Source organism: Apium graveolens, chromosome 5, assembly GCF_009905375.1.
Source record: "Apium graveolens cultivar Ventura chromosome 5, ASM990537v1, whole genome shotgun sequence".
NCBI lineage: Eukaryota > Viridiplantae > Streptophyta > Magnoliopsida > Apiales > Apiaceae > Apium > Apium graveolens.
This window is the reverse complement of record NC_133651.1, coordinates 142,419,561-142,438,486: the sequence shown is the minus strand read 5'-3', so window position 1 is coordinate 142,438,486 and position 18,926 is coordinate 142,419,561. Positions and strand designations below refer to the sequence as shown.

The 18,926-nt window shown below is 37.7% G+C and overlaps 1 non-coding gene across 1 annotated transcript; it reads left to right on the top strand.

The window, feature by feature from the left end:
- The first annotated feature begins 16,936 nt into the window (after positions 1–16,936).
- On the top strand, positions 16,937–17,043 carry LOC141662964 (small nucleolar RNA R71). Its single transcript, XR_012551061.1, has one exon. It is a non-coding gene; the product is annotated as a small nucleolar RNA R71 (small nucleolar RNA).
- Positions 17,044–18,926: the final 1,883 nt, after the last annotated feature.

The window sequence follows — 18,926 nt, the reverse complement described above, 5'->3', positions numbered from 1 at the left end:
TATGATCATTTAGCTTCACCTTATAATACCGAAATAACTAAAGAATATAATAATCTAGAACCTAAGGAAAATACATTAGGAGAAAGAATTAGATTATTAAGAGCATATTTAACTCGAAAATGTGAGGAATATAGAATTCAACAGAGAATTAAAAAGGATAAAAAACAAGGATTAAGAGAAATCAGTAATTTCACAGAGAAAAAAATTAATATTTGGATGTGATAATCAAAATTATAAAACTAGAAAGAAATACAGGAAATATAGAAAAACAGATTATAATAATCAAAATGAATATTATAAAAAAACAAAATAAAACCTATAGACCTTATAAACCATTTAATCATAGATTTAAAAGAAAAAATTTAAAAAATATAGAAATACTCCTGAAAATAGAAAGAGATTTAGATATAAGAGAAAGTTTAGAAAAAAAAAATAAAACAAAATTAGTAGATTGTAAATGTTGGAACTGTAATGAAAAAGGACATTATGCAAATAAGTGTCCTAAATTACAACAAAAAGGAGTAAAATACATAGATACTACCGAATTAATAATGAAATTAGAATACATAAGAGAAGATAATAATAACTGGTATGATGAAGAAGTATTCTATATAAGTGAAACAGAACCAGAAGAAATAAATTATATAAATGAAAATAATAGTAATGATGAAAGTTTAACTACTGAATAGAATATAATGGTAGCTATATATATTGAAGCACAGGTAGAATATAAACCTACTAAATATATAAAACAAAAAATATTTATAGATAGCGGAGCAGATATTTGTTTAGCTAAAGAAGAAGTATTTACTCAATACAAATGGAAACGTACTAAAAATAGAATAGTAGTAACAGGATTCAAAAACCATAAAAAAGAGATAGATATAATAGCAGAAAATGTAAGGTTTATATTAGGGAAAACAAGGTTTAGGTTACCTATAATATACCAAGAAAATAATATGAAACAACAAATGTTACTAGGAAATAACTTTTTAGATTCTTTTAAAACTCAAATAATAAAACAAGATAGGATAAGTTTGTTAACACCTTGCGAAAAATGGATAGTATTAAAAAGAATAGTACCTGTAAAATCAATAAAAATAAGTAATATTAAAGCAGAAAGAAAAACTAATTTAGAACTATTAAAACAAAAATATTTAAAAGCCTTAGAAATAAATTTTGGAGAACATCCAATGAAGCTATTGGAAAAAGAAAAAATATACGCTGAAATAAAACTAACAAATCCTAATGATATAATTAGAAACAGACCAATAAGATATAGTCCAACATATCAAAAGGAGTTAGAAGTTCAAATAAAAGAATTATTAAATTTAGGACTAATACAAGAAAGTAAAAGTCCGCATAGTAGCCCAGCGTTTTTAGTAAGAAATCATAATGAAATAAAAAGAGGAAAAGCTAGAATGGTAATAGATTATCGAGAACTAAATAAAAAGACTATATTTGATGGATATTTCCTACCATATAAAAGAAATCTAATAAACCAAAAAAGTAATAAAAAATGGTTTAGTAAATTTGATTGTAAAAGCGGATACTGGAAAATAAAATTAACTAAGGAATCCAGATGTTTAACAGCATTTAGCGTACCATAAGGACATTATGAATGGATAGTACTATCATTTGGATTAAAAACAGCCCCACAAATATTTCAAAGAAGAATGGATAAAGTATTTAGAGAAATGAATGATTTTATCCTAGTATATATAGATGATATATTAATATTTAGTGACAATTTAACAGATCATATAAAACATCTAGATATATTTATTCAGACTATTAGAAAACATGGAATCCTATTATCAGAAAAGAAATCAGAAATATTTAAACACAAAGTAGAATATTTAGGATATATTATAGATTTTGAAGGAATTCAGTTACAAGAACATATATCAACAAAAATAAAGAATTTTAAAGAAACTTTAGAAAATAAAAAAGAAGTACAACAATTCTTAGGGATAGTAAATTATGCTTCAGATTATATAAAAGACTTACCAAAATTAAGAAAACCTCTACAAGACTTAATAAAGAAAATAAAACTTTTGAGTGGAAAGAAGATCATACAAATACAATAAGAGTACTAAAAACAAAGGTAGAAAATTTACCTAAACTACGATTACCCAAAGATACTGATCAATTAGAATTATTTACAGATGCTAGTGATATAGGATGGGGAGCAGTATTAGTAGCTTTTGAAAAAGATGATATTGATAAAGAAAACCCTTTAATATGTGGATATGCAGCTGGAACTTGGAAACCCAATGAAAAGAATTATCATATTAATGAAAAGGAATTATTAGCGGTAAAATTAGGAATTAAAAGATTTCATTATCATTTACTACCTGTAAAATTTGTTGTAAGAACAGATAACACTCAAGTAAGATCATTTATATTCAATAAAATTGACCTTTTACCAGAATTAAATAAGAGAAGAAATTGGCAAGCATTCTTTACTTGTTATGATTTTATTATTAAAAATATTTCAGGTACTAAAAATATTCTTACAGATTTTCTTAGTAGAGAAAATGGACAGGGATAACAAGAATATTCAACCGATGGAAATGATACTAGAAGAAATCAAGAGGAAGAATGAACAAATTGCAACCTTGACCCAAGAAGTCAATAACCTTATAAAAAATCTTGAAGGAGCTATAAAGCTTACCAAAAATATTACACCCCAAACTTTTGTAACAAGACTAGCTACAACTCCTACAATATCAACCCTTACCCAAAAAGAAATATCCAAACCAGAACAACCAAAACCTCAAGTTTCTATATCAGACAGAATTACATATCCAAAAGAGTATATAGAAGCCTTTGAAAAGATAATACCATCCTCAAAACTGGAAAGTTTAGTAAATATATCTGCAAAGAGGACGCTGATCCTAATGTGGTAGAAAGCTTATTAATGTTGGGATTTATTGATAAAATCATGGTTGATGAAACATTAAGAAGTATATCAAAACTTCCACCACTAATAGTTGAAAGCGTTAGTGCAATGATGCAATCATATGGACCAGGAGGAATATATGGAGTGCAGGTATTTGATGCTTGTAGCAACTTTGTAGGAAAACCAATAATAATATGTCAGATATTCAAGTATGGAAGAAATACTACTATAGAAAGAGATAATACTAGTCTCAAGTCCCCTATACCATGCACAATAGAAGGATTTCAAGAATGGATGTCAAATAAAAGAGCAATTGGAATATCAGTTCTAAAATCCAAACTTGAAGATCTTATAAAAGGAAGGAAGGCATGTGTATTAGGAACAAGTATGAAGGGAGACGTAGAAGAAATACTAACATTATATTATAATAATGATGTTTTGAAAACAGATACAAGTGATTTAGCAGGTATGCATAACAAGATAACAGGTGGAAGTTACAATCATGCACCAAAAACCACGGAGTTTTTCAAGGATATTATTACAGGACAAAGAAAGAAGACTGTAGTAGTTTTAAAACCCTTAGTAAAGGAAGGAGCATGTTCTAATCCTTTCGAGTAAGATCGTAATAACTCCTGTTATTTCAACATGTAATATTATAGTAATCTTATGGCCCAAACAAAGTTTGGTGACCATAACATATTAGAAAATGTTTTTACGGCCCAATGAAAATTGGTGACTGTAATATATGATTCTACGGCCCAATGAAAATTGGTGACTGTAATATATGATTCTACGGCCCAATGAAAATTGGTGACTGTAATATATGATTCTACGGCCCAATGAAAATTGGTGACTGTAATATATGATTCTACGTCCCAATGAAAATTGGTGACTGTAATAAAAACAGCCAAAAAATTATGGAATTCTAGACAAAGACAAAAGACAGCTGGCATCAAAAGGAGTGGACGAAATAAAAAGAGAAAGCAGAAAGAAAAAGAAGACAGAAGAAAAAAAAAGAAAAAGAAGACAAAAGAAAAAGTGGCAAACAAAGACAAAAGAAAAAGTGGCAAACGTTGAAAAAGAAGACGGAAGAAAAAAGAAGACAGAAGAAAAAGTGGCAAAAGTTGAAAAAGAAGACAGAAGAAAAGAAAAAGAAGAAAGAAGACAAAAGAAGACAGAAGAAAAGAAAAAGAAGACAAAAGAAAAAGTGGCAAACGTTGAAAAAGAGGACAGAAGAAAAGAAAAAGGAAGGGATGAAAGGAAAGAAAGGAAAAAAAAGGAATATTATGTCGGGAAAGCATATCATGTAAGAGAAATCTCTCCCTCTATAAAGGAGGAGAATTGTAACAAAAAAAAGGATCATCAGTGTTTTTATCAGTTTAAAAAATCCATCACTTGCTTAGTTGTTTTCTCTCTGAGTTTTCTTATACAAATTTCTTTTCTATATACATTAATGGCAAGCTAAAAACCTCACCTCTGCAATCTATAACAAGATAACATACAGTTTATATATATATTTAAGCTGAAACTCATATAGATCAAGTACCTAATAAACATCTACTATTATAATAATTATAAAGATGAAGAAGCAAGGAACGGTAGATAGTCCGTTGAGACGCCTGAAGTTGCAGAGCCCAAGATGACGGGGAAGTCGAAATAGGGCATAACATTCACTAGGGACTCCGGTGAGTTATTCTTGATTCATAAACTTTATAATTGTTTAAATGGTTTTGCTTATTTGGTATACGAATAATATGATAGGATACTTAAATATATAGAAATAACTGTTATGTGTAAATTGTTATGGATTGTAGAGAAATTATAAAATCATGATTTACGATTTATATATCTGTGTGCCTTCCCTCTTTAGGGTTATCAGATATAGAAAACGATCCCCAATCAATCTCTAACAATCTGGTATCCCAATCTGGGTTTGTGTAAGAAAAGAATAACTTCGTCGCACTAGTAAATAAGGAGATTGTTGCTTCTGAAGATTACCACAAAGTGATGGATTTCATTCGAAGTTGCAAACTGAAGTATGCAATGCTAGAGTCTCCTGTTATCTACTGTGAAGTGGTTGAAGAGATATGGACCACTGTTCTTTACAACTCAAGTGACAAAAGCATTACCTTTACTCTTAAAGGTACAAATTATTGCATAAACAGTGATATAATTCGTGCATGTTTTCAATTGCCTGAGAATAATACATTAACTCCACACACAGACACAAATGTGAGTTCTATGCTCATTTTTATGGGCTATGCTTTTGACCCCACCAAGCTAGGTGATATAGAAGAAAAGGCCTCAGGATAGAGTGAAGCTTTCTATGTGATTCTTTTATTAAAATATTTTCTGGAAAAATTAGTAATTTTGATGATGTGACTTACTTTCTTGTAAACATGTTATATATGCTACTTAGTGATAAGTATCATAACTTTAGTGAGTCTGTCTTGTTTGAATTTGGTATTAAGCTAGGGGACATTAAGAAAAGATCTAAAAATATATACTATTCTAGATTCTTTATGTTACTAGCTAACTTTGTTTCTGAAGATCTTATCATTGAGAACCCAACCAACAAGCTTGATTGTTGGGTTCAAGAAAGAAGGGTTATTGCTGACTTAAACAGGGCAAACAACCTCAGTAAGGTTCCCCTGGTTTACATGCCAATCTTGGAACAACCTCAGGTAAGTGAGGTAAATATTTATGTCCCTACTACTTCTCAACCACCCATCTCTTTGCAATCAACTGTAGCCATGGCACCTGTGGCAGTGACCAAACAGGTGCCTACCCAAGCCACAAAATCAAAAATTTCAATATCCAAATCAAAGAAAGCCCCCTCTAGTTTCTCTCAAAAGAAGCTAGTTGTAAAATCCACTAAAAACCAAAAGGGGAGTGTGAAGGGAAATGAGTCTGGTGAGGGACAGGGTGAACATAAAGGAAGCCCTAAGAATAAGGATGGAGAGGTGTGTAACCAAACCTAGCCACACTGCAGTTTCCCAACAAACTGTAATGATTAATAAGGATATAAGCTCATTACTAGTTTCATCCTCCCAAAAGGATGTTACTATTGAAACAAGCTCTCAACCACGAGCACAGGCCAAGAGGGTTAGGGACACAAGCTCACCCCAAACTTATGCCAGAAAGAAGAAATCCAAAATAGTTGGGGGTACACAGGGTGCACACACTGTGCAAACTGCAGTCAAAGACTCAGTTACAACACCTTCTCAAAGTCAGATTGATGTGGCTCCTGTAAATGTGGAGTCACAGCCAAAATCTTTAGTGATAGAAGCACCTCACATACAAAAATACCCATAAATTCTCTAGATGTGGACATGATTCACACATCAATTCCTGATTCTCCATCTTTAACTGTTATGGAGAAGCCAAAATCTACAGCAAGTGAGCATCATCTTTTAGATAATTTGTTGGCTCACTTGCCATTTCTTTATGATTCTACTGAGAAATCTGTGTAAAATCTCAAATTAATCACCACAGATTCTACAGTAGTCTCTGCTCCAAACTCTGTCATTTCTACCATCTCGACGGATATTGTTCATCCGTCGACTAGTGATTGTATCTCGATGGATGTGCTTAACAACAGTCATCCGTTGAAACTCTCAACTACTACCTCGATGGATGTCTCTCATCTGTTGAGAATCACTGCACAACTTGAAATCTCAACTGTTGTCAAAAGTGTAGATGATTTAGTAGTCATACAATCACTCTCAGGATTGAGGGAAGGGAGTGAACATAGTGAGAAGCTGAGTTGTTCTCAGAAAAAAGGAGAGGAAAAGAGTGAAAACATGCAAGCTATTTCTTCCAGCTTGGCAAAAGTTAGTGAGTGGAGTCCCACCTTAGTAGGTGAAGGTGAGGGTGAGAGGGTGGGAAGACAAGGGGAGCCCTTGCTGCAAGAACAGAGAGATTATGAGAGAAAAGCAGATAAAAGAATGTGAAAAGCCCATTATAAGTGAGTTAAGGGATATCAATGAGGCTGAAAGGAAACAACTATTTCAGCAAGATTATCAAGCTGTCTTAGACTCTGTTTTTTATGAAGCTGAGGCATTTACTCACCATGTTCCAGCTTATCAAGTTTTAGCTGAACAGGACAATGTGGCTACTGAGAGAATTCTCAACTTGGTGCACACAACTGCTTCTATGTAAAGGGCCAAAGATTCAATCACTACCATGTCCCCGCATCTGGTGATGATTTTGATTATCCAACTGGTGGTTCTAAGGATATATTTGGGGATGAAGATGATGATGAATGAGATTTCATACACATAGGGGGAGAAGTAGGCCCTAGCTCAAGAATAAACACTCCATCTTTGATGTTTGGCAAAGAATGTGATGAGCACCACTTCAAATCCACTCTCTTTCACATCATTCAACAAACTTAGATAGCTCTTCAAGGTACTACAAATGCCAACACCAAGAGACTTCTTCAAGCACACCTAGACTCTCTTCAAATACACCAAATTCAATCTCTAAAGCAAAATAAGGATGTAACTGAGCTCAAGACAGAAATTGGTCAAGTCAAAAAGGATATTACTGCAAGATTGGAGGCTTCATTTCCTAACACAATAATGCTAGATATCAACAGACAGCTTAGGAAAAACTTTGATCAAGTTAACAAAGTGGACTCCTTGGAACTAGGCTCAAGACCCTGGAAATATCTATTACTCAAATACACCTCCATCAAGCTCAACAAACTCTGCTCCTTCAGAAATTGGTGGCTGAACAAACCTCAACCTCCACTCAACTTGATGCTAAAAAAGGGGGAGAAAGACTCTATTATTCCAGTTAGCTAGGGGAGTCAACAAGTGAGGGGGAGAAAGTGCTCAATATTCAAGTTAGCAAGGTGATTGTTCCAACAATTTCTTTCACTAAGCCACCAGCCTTTGACAGTATTGATCTGATCAAGATAGCAGCAACTAAGTTGGAGTCAAATGACAAATTAAAAAAGCTTGATGTAGCAGGAGTTGAGTTAGAGCTAAATGAAAAATGGAAGTGTTAGGGCGAAAACACGCACTAATATTCACGCAAGTATACGCGTTCGCAAGTAATATAGAATACTTTCGAGTTCGTTCCCTCAGAGACTCAGACTAAATTATTGTCTAATTAAACTCACTCACCAATGTATGATTACTTCTCAATGTTAAGATACTAACACTTAAAATTGTTGATTAAATATTACACACAATTAACTACTTAATTAATCACTTAACTAACACTTCAATTTATCAATAAATAAACACTCATGAGATCATAACTTCATTATTACTTCCTTCTATAGCCATTGTTATTACCTTTAGCATGTGACAGTGATGATATTAATCGAATAACACGAAACTGATAAAAGCCAACTTTCATTGTACTAATACCATTCTACCAAGCATCTACAATTAAGATAAAAGTTGAATAGTCATCAATTATGTTGAGTTCCCATATGTCTACAGAAATTGACAACACAACGATTTAAGCACAAGTTATTCCTTTTGATTACATAGGGCAAATAAAACTGTTAGAGTTACCCACTAATCATGCACAACGTACATGAACCTATGCTAGCATGGCAAGTTCTAAATCTCAAGATCCACCGTCGCTTCACAAGAGATTAACACCCTATCTTATATGTTCGCGATGCACATAAGACGAATACGCACAACCAATACTAGATATCATGCAATCATCACACATTAAAGTATTAAACACTTAACTAAAGAATTCCATAATAAATCCGTTGCAACCCCATGATCACGATTAGCCCATAATAGCACTTATCGTCATCATGGGTTCATATGAAATCATGATAAACAAACACAAGAAAATAATAACTAAACTAATTATATTAAAACAGAGTACGTCACAAGAGTAAATAAGTTCAAAGCAAGAAAACTAGCATCCAACGTTACAACGAAACAAGAATCACAAGAATATATGCTTCCTCTTCGTTGCGGTGTGCTAAATCGGTCTTCTTCCTTATCTCCTTCGCTCCTTGCGTAAAAACACAATCTTCTTCAATCCACCACTTGTGAAAACGTCTCAAATCTACTTATATAATAGTCCCATAAAACTCAGATTACATAGAAGTGGAAACCAAACAGAAGTAGAAGTCCTAAAATAAACTGTCTTTTTTCCCGACCCTGCGCGGCCGCTCAGCATAGCTGAGCGGGCGCTCAGCTTGCTGCACGGCCGCTCAGCAATGCTGAGCGGGCGCTCAGACCTCTACTGGAAAAACTCTGATTTCACTCCGTTTCTTCACCGTAATCTGCCCGTTTCTTTCCTCTCGCAATGGTGAACACATGCCAAGGCTTATTCTTGATGATTCCTCCCCCGAATTGCAACTAAAACCCTGAAATGCATAAACACTAGAAAAACGCATCAAATACACAAAATACTTGATTTCAAGACACCAATTTAAGCCATTTTAAGACGTTCTAAGTGGTATAAAATGCCACTTATCACACCCCCAAACTTAAATCGATGCTTGTCCTCAAGCGTCACAGACTCAAAAACAAATAAAAACATGCATAAATGCAATCTATATGAAAATGCAGCGACCCCCCTTACTACAATTAACCAACCAAATTGTCACATCTCAACGAATGCAGTTAGACAACTAAAGATCAATAAACTCATGCAAATGGACATACAGCCAGAAACGTGGTGTGTGTAAATGCTTAACAGATATGCTTCAGAACTAGACCAATTACTATGACTAGACTATCCTCAAGGCAATCCTACGATTATACAAAGAATAAAAAATTCTAGGCACAAAGTGATATTCAACACTACAAGAACTCTGGAGCTTACTACGGAATCGTGCTTTTTATTTACAACTCAAATGCTTATTTGACCGTGCAATGAGTGAGGTCCACAAAAGACTTATACAATGATATCCATGTAACGAGCGTTAGGTTAGCGGATCCCAGACTCTAAAAGCCTTAGGTCACTAGGCACAAAGTCCCCTAAGAACTTAATAACTCGAATACCAAAGAGCCCACTCTTGATCAATTATGCAAATTTTTTTTTTTTCTGAGCAAGTGCGTTTCGCTCTATCTTGCTCAACCCTAGACTACTCGCACCATATGCGAGCCAGCTACTAGCCATTTGACGCCTAGCCACAACTAGCAATAACTTCCATATTTTTTTCTCCAAAATTTTTTCTTTTTCATGTCTTTATCACTAAGAACCTATAATCGAATTCTAAGCATAATAAGTGGATTGACCTTGAAAACAACCAAATCATAACAACAATCTAGCCCTTACGCATTCTTTAAGACTTAGTGGACTTACAATTGTTTCTAGCATGCATATCAACCTACACAACTTAATATCACTTTAATGCTATCACTACACTCGCATCAATATCACAATTCAGTCGATAAATCATTGCAAAAGGGATCATGGTAAATGCATGAGCTACATGACATTTATATAAAAAAAAACTATATGGCATAAATTATACAACTATATGAACTAAACTATCATGAATATGCAACTAAATGACACACACACAATATTCCTTAACTACCACCCCCAAACTAAAAATCTTCACTGTCCTCAGTGAAAGTAGTAGAAAGGAACACAGGGTATACCTACTCGGAGTCATCATCATCATCACCCTCAATGGGTGGAGTATCAGGCGGCGGGTATGCAGAGTCCTCACCAAAAACTGGCCACTGGATATCAGCTCCAAGGCCTCGAAAAGCAGTCCCTAACGCAAGAGTGAGCTCCTGAGCAAACCTACTCTGCGTCTCATACATGGCATCCATCCGCCGTGAAAGCCTCCTATACTAGGCATCAACCATCCCAGCACCCTCCTGAGCTCTCGAAGAACCAGCCTCATCACGCCCTGGCCTAGCCATAGTAGCACCTCGTGCTGGACGCCCTCCTGGAAGACGATAACCCAGCCCATGCTCCTCAGGCTCACCACCGGTCCACTCCTGCATCCCATTCAGAGTGCCAGAATCAATAGGAGCTGCTGGCAACTGCAACTGCTCATGAGCCGGCCAGTTCACTCCCACTGCTCGGCATAGCTTCGTAACCGTAGATGCATAAGGGATGTTCATATGCTTCGCTCCCCTCAAAAACTTCAAAATTCCTTGGTAGATAAACTCACCAAGGTCCACATAGTATTCCCCATTCAGAATTCCCCACAACAACTGTGCTCTCTCAACTGTGACCTCGTGTGCATGCGAAGAAGGCAAAATATTAGCACAAATAAATGCATTCCATGCACGGGCATACCTGTTCATGGTGATTGCCGAAAAGTGACGATATTCATTAGTGCCGGTCCTGCAGGTCCAAACTGTGCCCGGTCAAAAGAGAGTCGCACAAATCAAATCCAAGTCAAAATCCTCAGCAGTCTTTTCATTCCAGTTCTCCTCCTCGGGCTTCCTCTCTCGCTGTCCAATCACACGGTGAATCGCCGTAGGATGATAATCAACCGTCAGCCCACGGACCACAGAAAACCCATTCTTTTCGGCCTTCCCGTTCGCGTAGAACTCACGAACAACGCTCATCGGTACTGCTTCGGGTGACTCACAAAAAGCTATCCACCCCTTCTCTGCAATCATGGGCAGCAACTCACCATCCCTCCCCGATGGTAAAAACCCCCTCTCCTTCAGAATCGGCTTTCCCAACAGCCTAGTGTACTCCTCCTCCGCAGCTCTGTCAGTTAACCGAGGCCTTGCAGCAGTACCCCTTGATGAATCAGCAGTAGGAACTGTGCTGCTGCTGTCAATAGTGTGTGCTCTCTTGGGTGCCATTGATTCGTGAATAAAAGTGTGTAAGAACTGATTTTTTATGTTTGTGAGAGGGTTTAAGTGTAGGAAGTTTTGTGGGAGATATGTAGGATAGGTGTATGTATATATAGGGTGTGGATTAGATTATGGTTTGGGAATTAAGGAGTAAAATGATGGGGTAGTGGGAACAAATCGTGGGTTTATGGGCTAAAACTGTTTTTGTGTTTTTTTTTCTCTGAACTGAAAAAAAAAAAAAATTCTGGTACTCGACCCCTGAGCGGTCGCTCAGCAAAACTGAGCGGGCGCTCAGCTTGCTGCGCGGTCGCTCAGCAAAGCTGAGCGGGCGCTCAGCTTGCTGCGCGGTCGCTCAGCAAAGCTGAGCGGGCGCTCAGGGGGTCACTGGAAAAAAAAATTTTCAGCCCCTGTTTTCTGATTTCTTTGTGTTTTTGGATAGGTTATTAACTTCTAAGGGTTCCTGTAACAACAATTCATGGGTTGCCTCCCACGCAGCACTTCTTTTTCGTCATTAGCTTGACGTTTCGTACCCTTCTCAAGTAGTCAACAAAATGGCACTAACCACTTCTCGGTTTGCCATGTCCCCATAGTAGTGCTTCAACCGCTGACCGTTAACCTTGAATGCTTGGTCCGGTTCATTCTCAAAAATTTCCACCACTCCATGTGGAAACACAGTTTTGACAATAAAAGGTCCAAACCACCTTGATTTCAACTTTCCCGGAAAAAGTCGGAGCCGAGAGTTGATTAAGAGAACTTGTTGCCCTGGCACAAATAACTTTGGATGCAGCTTCCTATCGTGCCACCTCTTCACCTTTTCCTTATACATTTTGTTATTTTCGTACGCTTGAAGTCGAAATTCATCAAGTTCATTAAGCTGAAGCATTCTTTTTTTACCAGCTGCATCTAAATCCAGGTTCTACTTCTTCAATGCCCAGTAGGCCTTATGCTCAAGCTCCGCAGGTAGATGACATCCCTTACCGTATACCAACTGAAATGGTGACATCCCAAGTGGAGTTTTGTATGCTGTTCTGTAAGCCCAAACAGCTTCGTCGAGCTTTAAAGACCAATCCTTTCTTGACGGACAAACAACCTTCTCTAGAATGCGCTTTATCTCTCTGTTAGACACTTCCGCTTGACCATTTGTTTGCGGATGATAGGCAGTAGCTACTCGATGATTCACATTATAACGCTGCATCATAGAAGTGAACTTACGGTTGCAAAAATGCAATCCTTCATCACTTATGATTACCCGAGGTGTTCCAAACCTTGTGAAAATTTGCTTATGAAGAAAATTTAGCACTGCCTTTGCATCATTTGTCGGTAAAGCTTTAACTTCGACCCATTTTGAGACATAATCGACTGCCAGCAAGATGTACTGATTATTGCCAGATGAGATAAAAGGCCCCATGAAATTGATTCCCCATACATCAAATACCTCGACTTCAAGCATCACATTTAATGGCATTTCATCCTTCCTTGACAAATTTCCCACTCTTTGGCAACGATCACACCTTAAAACAAACTGATGAGCATCCTTGAATAAAGTAGGCCAGAAAAAACCTGCTTGCAGAATACGAGCTGCCGTCTTCTCACCACCATAGTGTCCGCCATAAACCGTGGAATGGCAGTCTCGTAATATCCCCTCCGTCTCACAGAACGGGATACATCTCCTGATTATCTGGTCAGCTCCCTGTCTAAACAAATATGGTTCATCCCACATATACCACTTCACCTCATGCAGAAACTTCTTCTTTTGAGCGGATGTCAAATTAGGAGGCAATATATTGCTGACGAGATAGTTTACAATATCTGCAAACCATGGTTCTTCCTCCTGAATTGCAAACAACTGCTCATCCAGAAAAGATTCATTGATTAACGTCCTATCTTGTGAAGTAGAATCGGGATTCTCCAACCTAGAGAGATGGTCAGCTACTTGATTCTCAGTACCTTTTCTATCTTTGATCTCTAACTCAAATTCCTGAAGTAAAAGCACCCAACGAATGAGTCTCGGCTTCGAATCCTTCTTAGAAACCAGATAGCGAATAGCTGCATGATCAGTGAACACTGTTACTTTCGTACTAAGCTGATAAGATCGAAATTTCTCAAAACCAAAGACTATAGCCAAAAGCTCCTTCTCAGTAGTGGTGTAGTTCAATTGGGCACCATTTAAAGTCTTACTCGCATAGTAGACCACATGGAAGAGATTTTTCTTGCGCTGTCCCAGAACTGCACCTACCGCATAATCACTCGCATCACACATCATCTCAAACGGTTCTGTCCAATCTGGTGCTGTAATAACTGGTGTAGTGATCAAACTCTTCTTGAGAGTCTCGAATGCTGCCAAACATTCATCATCAAATTTGAAAGGCACATCTTTCTCAAGCAAATTGCACAACGGCTTAGATATCTTTGAAAAGTCCTTGATGAATCGCCGATAAAAACCCGCATGACCAAGAAAACTATGGATTCCTTTCACAGAATTAGGTGGGGGAAGATTTTCAATGACTCCCACCTTGGCCTTGTCCACCTCCAGACCCTTGCTAGAGACCTTATGCCCAAGGATAATGCCTTCACGCACCATAAAATGACATTTCTCCCAATTGAGCACCAAATTAGTTTCCACGCATCTTTTGAGTACGGCGCGCAGATTATTCAAACATTCATCATATGAGTGTCCAAAGACGGAGAAGTCATCCATGAACACTTCGACGTTATTTCCAATCATGTCAGAGAATATAGCCATCATACATCTCTGAAAGGTGGCCGGGGCGCCACATAACCCAAACAAAACTCTGCGAAAAGCAAACGTGCCAAATGGACAAGTGAAGGTAGTCTTTTCCTGATCCTCTGGTGCAATACAAATCTGATTATACCCGGAATAACCATCCAGAAGACAAAAATACTCATGTCCCGCCAATCTGTCAAGCATCTGATCAATAAATGGAAGAGGGAAGTGATCCTTCCTTGTGGCTTTGTTCAATTTTCTATAATCCATGCATACTCTCCATCCTGTAACTGTTCGAGTAGGGATGAGCTCATTCTTTTCATTTGCGACCACAGTAATACCTCCCTTCTTAGGTACACATTGTACGGGGCTCACCCACGAGCTGTCAGAAATAGGATAAATGATGCCTGCATCTAGCCATTTTAGAATTTCTTTCTTTACCACCTCCTTCATGATGGGATTCAGTCTTCGCTGCTGTTCCACAGTTGGCTTACTACCTTCCTCTAGCAGAATTTTATGCATACAATATGAAGGACTTATCCCCTTGATGTCTGCTATGGTCCATCCTATAGCCGATTTGAATTCTCTCAAAATCCTAAAGAGCTTGTCTTCCTCACTACCTGAAAGGTCAGATGAAATAATAACAGGTAACGTAGATGAATCACCTAAAAAAGCATACCTCAAGTGCTCAGGTAATGGCTTGAGCTCCAAGGTAGGTGCTTCCTCTATTGATGGTTTGAGCTTCCCTTCAGCGTTCTTGAGGTCAGAAGTACCAAGAGATTCAAATGGTATGTCCAGCTTTCGCTTCCAGGGAGAAGCGTTCAGATATTGTAATTGCTCGTTGCTATCTTCATCATCGCTGTCAAAATCCCCCACTAAGGCCTTTTCTAATGCATCAGACATTAGCATGTGATCGAGTTCTGAAGTAACCGCAGAATCAATCACATCCAATTTTAAGCACTCCTCATCTTCTGTAGGGAATTTCATTTCCTTGAATACGTTGAAGGTCACATCCTGATCTTGGACCCGCATAGTAAGTTCACCTTTTTGCACATCTATCAAGGTACGGCCAGTAGCCAAGAAAGGCCTTCCCAAGATTATGGGAATCTTCTTATCTTCCTCAAAATCCAGAATAACAAAATCTGCTGGAAAGAAGAGCTTATCCACCTTGACGAGCACATCCTCAACTATGCCCCTTGGGTAAGTAATGGAACGGTCAGCCAATTGTAGCGACATGTATGTGGGTTTTGGATCAGGCAGATCCATCTTTTTAAAGATCAACAACGGCATCAAATTAATGCTTGCTCCCAAATCATAAAGGCACTTGTCAAACGTCAGATTGCCAATTATGCAAGGAATGGTGAAGCTTCCTGGATCTTTCAGTTTTGGTGGTAACTTTTGCTGCAGAACAGCGCTGCATTCTTCCGTGAGAGCAACGGTTTCAAGGTCATCCAGTTTCACCTTCTTTGAAAGAATAGTCTTCATAAACTTCGCATAACTAGGCATTTGTTCAAGAGCCTCAGCGAAAGGTATATTGATGTGAAGTTTCTTGAACACCTCCAGAAACTTTCCGAACTGTCTATCCAGCTTTTGTTGCTGCAATCTCTTAGGAAAAGGTGGTGGAGGATAGAGCTGTTTCTCCCCTGTATTAGCCTCAGGCAGAGTGTGTTCAACAGTAGTCTTCCTTGTTTCCTCCGCTTTCTCCTTTTGCGTAGATTCTTCACCTCTAATTTCAACTTCTACTTCTTTTGCCTTTTCAGCATCAGCTACTTTTCCAGACCTTAAGGTAATAGCCTTGACTTGCTCTTTAGCTTCCTTCCTGCCTGGTACTTCCGTGTCACTGGGAAGAGTGCCAGGTTGACGATTGAGCACTGCATTGGCTAATTGACCGATTTGATTTTCTAAGGTCTTGATAGAAACCGCCTGACTCTTGCACAACAGCTTTAGTTCCTCAAAATTAGCACTAGTCGGTGCAGCTGCACTTCCCTGTTGAGGATATGATTGCCTTGTAGCATACTGCTGAGTTTGCTGGAATCCAGGTGGGTTAAACTGTTTACTCACTCCTTGCTGATATGGTGGCTGAATAGCATTCTGATTATTCCCCCAGCTGAAATTTGGATGATTTCTGTTGTTAGGATGATAGGTCATTGGCACAGGCTGCTGTTGTCACTGATAATTATTCACATACTGAACAGATTCGTTGACAAGAGAACACTGATCCGTAGTATGAGAACCTGCACAAAGCTCACAACCATAGCTATTTGATTAACTCCATACGTAACCAGAGAATCAACCTTCATTGATAGCGCTTGGAGCTGGGCTGCAATAGCGGTGGCTGCATTAACTTCCAGAATACCTGCTACCTTGCCTGACGTCATCCTCTGAGTTGGGTTTTGATGCTCATTTGCAGCCATCGTCTCTATAAGATTATACGCCTCAGTATAGCTTTTAGCCCATAAGGCGCCTCCAGCTGCTGCATCGAGCATGGGCCGAGATTGAGCCCCCAAACCATTATAGAAACCAGTGATCACCATCCAATCCGGCATTCCATGATGTTGACATTTTCTCAACATTTCCTTGTAGCGTTCCCAAGCCTCGCACATAGATTCTGTAGGTTGCTGCGCAAACTGAGTAAGAGCACTCCTCATAGCAGCAGTCTTTGCCATCGGATAAAACTTCACCAGAAACTTTTGCGCAAGATCTTGCCACGTAGTGATGGACCCAGCTGGTTCAGAATGTAACCAGTCTTTAGCCTTGTCCCTTAGTGAGAATGGGAAAAGCCTCAACTTGATAGCCTCATCAGTCACGCCATTATACTTAAAAGTGCTGCAGATCTCGACAAAATTCCTTATGTGCATGTTGGGGTCTTCAGTTGCCGCTCCTCCAAAAGAAACAGAATTCTGCACCATCTGAATAGTGCCCGGCTTGATTTCAAAGGTGTTAGCTTGAATAGCCGGATGAAGGATGCTTGACTGAATGTCATCAATTTTAGGCCGAGAAAAATCCATAAGAGCTGGATCAGCTTGAACAATACGATCTCCCATGTTTACTGGTTCTTTCTGCTCAGTTCCTGAATCCGAATCCTCAAAATCTAACTTTTTTGGAATATCAAGAACTTCGTCTGTCTCCTCAGCTGTATCTAAAGTCCTCTTGCGAGCACGAGAACGAGTTTGCATAAACGCTTGCTAAAGTACCTGAGACACAACCGGGAAAAAAAAAATAAGTAACTACTACATCCTAATCACTGAGTCCTAATGACCAATGATGGTAAGTACATAAACTAAACAAATACGCCGAGTCCCCGGCAGCGGCGCCAAAAACTTATTAGGGCGAAAACACGCACTAATATTCACGCAAGTATACGCGTTCGCAAGTAATATAGAATACTTTCTAGTTCGTTCCCTCAGAGACTCAGACTAAATTATTGTCTAATTAAACTCACTCACCAATGTATGATTACTTCTCAATGTTAAGATACTAACACTTAAAATTGTTGATTAAATATTAACTACAATTAACTACTTAATTAATCACTTAACTAACACTTCAATTTATCAATAAATAAACACTCATGAGATCACAACTTCATTATTACTTCCTTCTATAGCCATTGTTATTACCTTTAGCATGTGACAGTGATGATATTAATCGAATAACACGAAACTGATAAAAGCCAACTTTCATTGTACTAATACCATTCTACCAAGCATCCACAATTAAGATAGAAGTTGAATAGTCATCAATTATGTTGAGTTCCCATATGTCTATAGAAATTGACAACACAACGATTTAAGCACAAGTTATTCCTTTTGATTACATAGGGCAAATAAAACTGTTAGAGTTACCCACTAATCATGCACAACGTACATGAACCTATGCTAGCATGGCAAGTTCTAAATCTCAAGATCCACCGTCGCTTCACAAGAGATTAACACCCTATCTTATATGTTCGCGACGCACATAAGACGAATACGCACAACCAATACTAGATATCATGCAATCATCACACACTAAAGTATTAAACACTTAACTAAAGAATTCCATAATAAATCCGTTGCAACCCCATGATCACGATTAGCCCATAATAGCACTTATCGTCATCATGGGTTCATATGAAATCATGATAAACAAATACAAGAAAATAATAACTAAACTAATTATATTAAAATAGAGTACGTCACAAGAGTAAATAAGTTCAAAGCAAGAAAACTAGCATCCAACGTTACAACGAAACAAGAATCATAAGAATATATGCTTCCTCTTCGTTGCGGTGTGCTAAATCGGTCTTCTTCCTTATCTCCTTCGCTCCTTGCGTAAAAACACAATCTTCTTCAATCCACCACTTGTGAAAACGTCTCAAATCTACTTATATAATAGTCACATAAAACTCAGATTACATAGAAGTGGAAACCAAACAGAAGTAGAAGTCCTAAAATAAACTGTCTTTTTTCCAGACCCTGCGCGGCCGCTCAGCAATGCTGAGCGGGCGCTCAGACCTCTACTGGAAAAATTCTGATTTCGCTCCGTTTCTTCG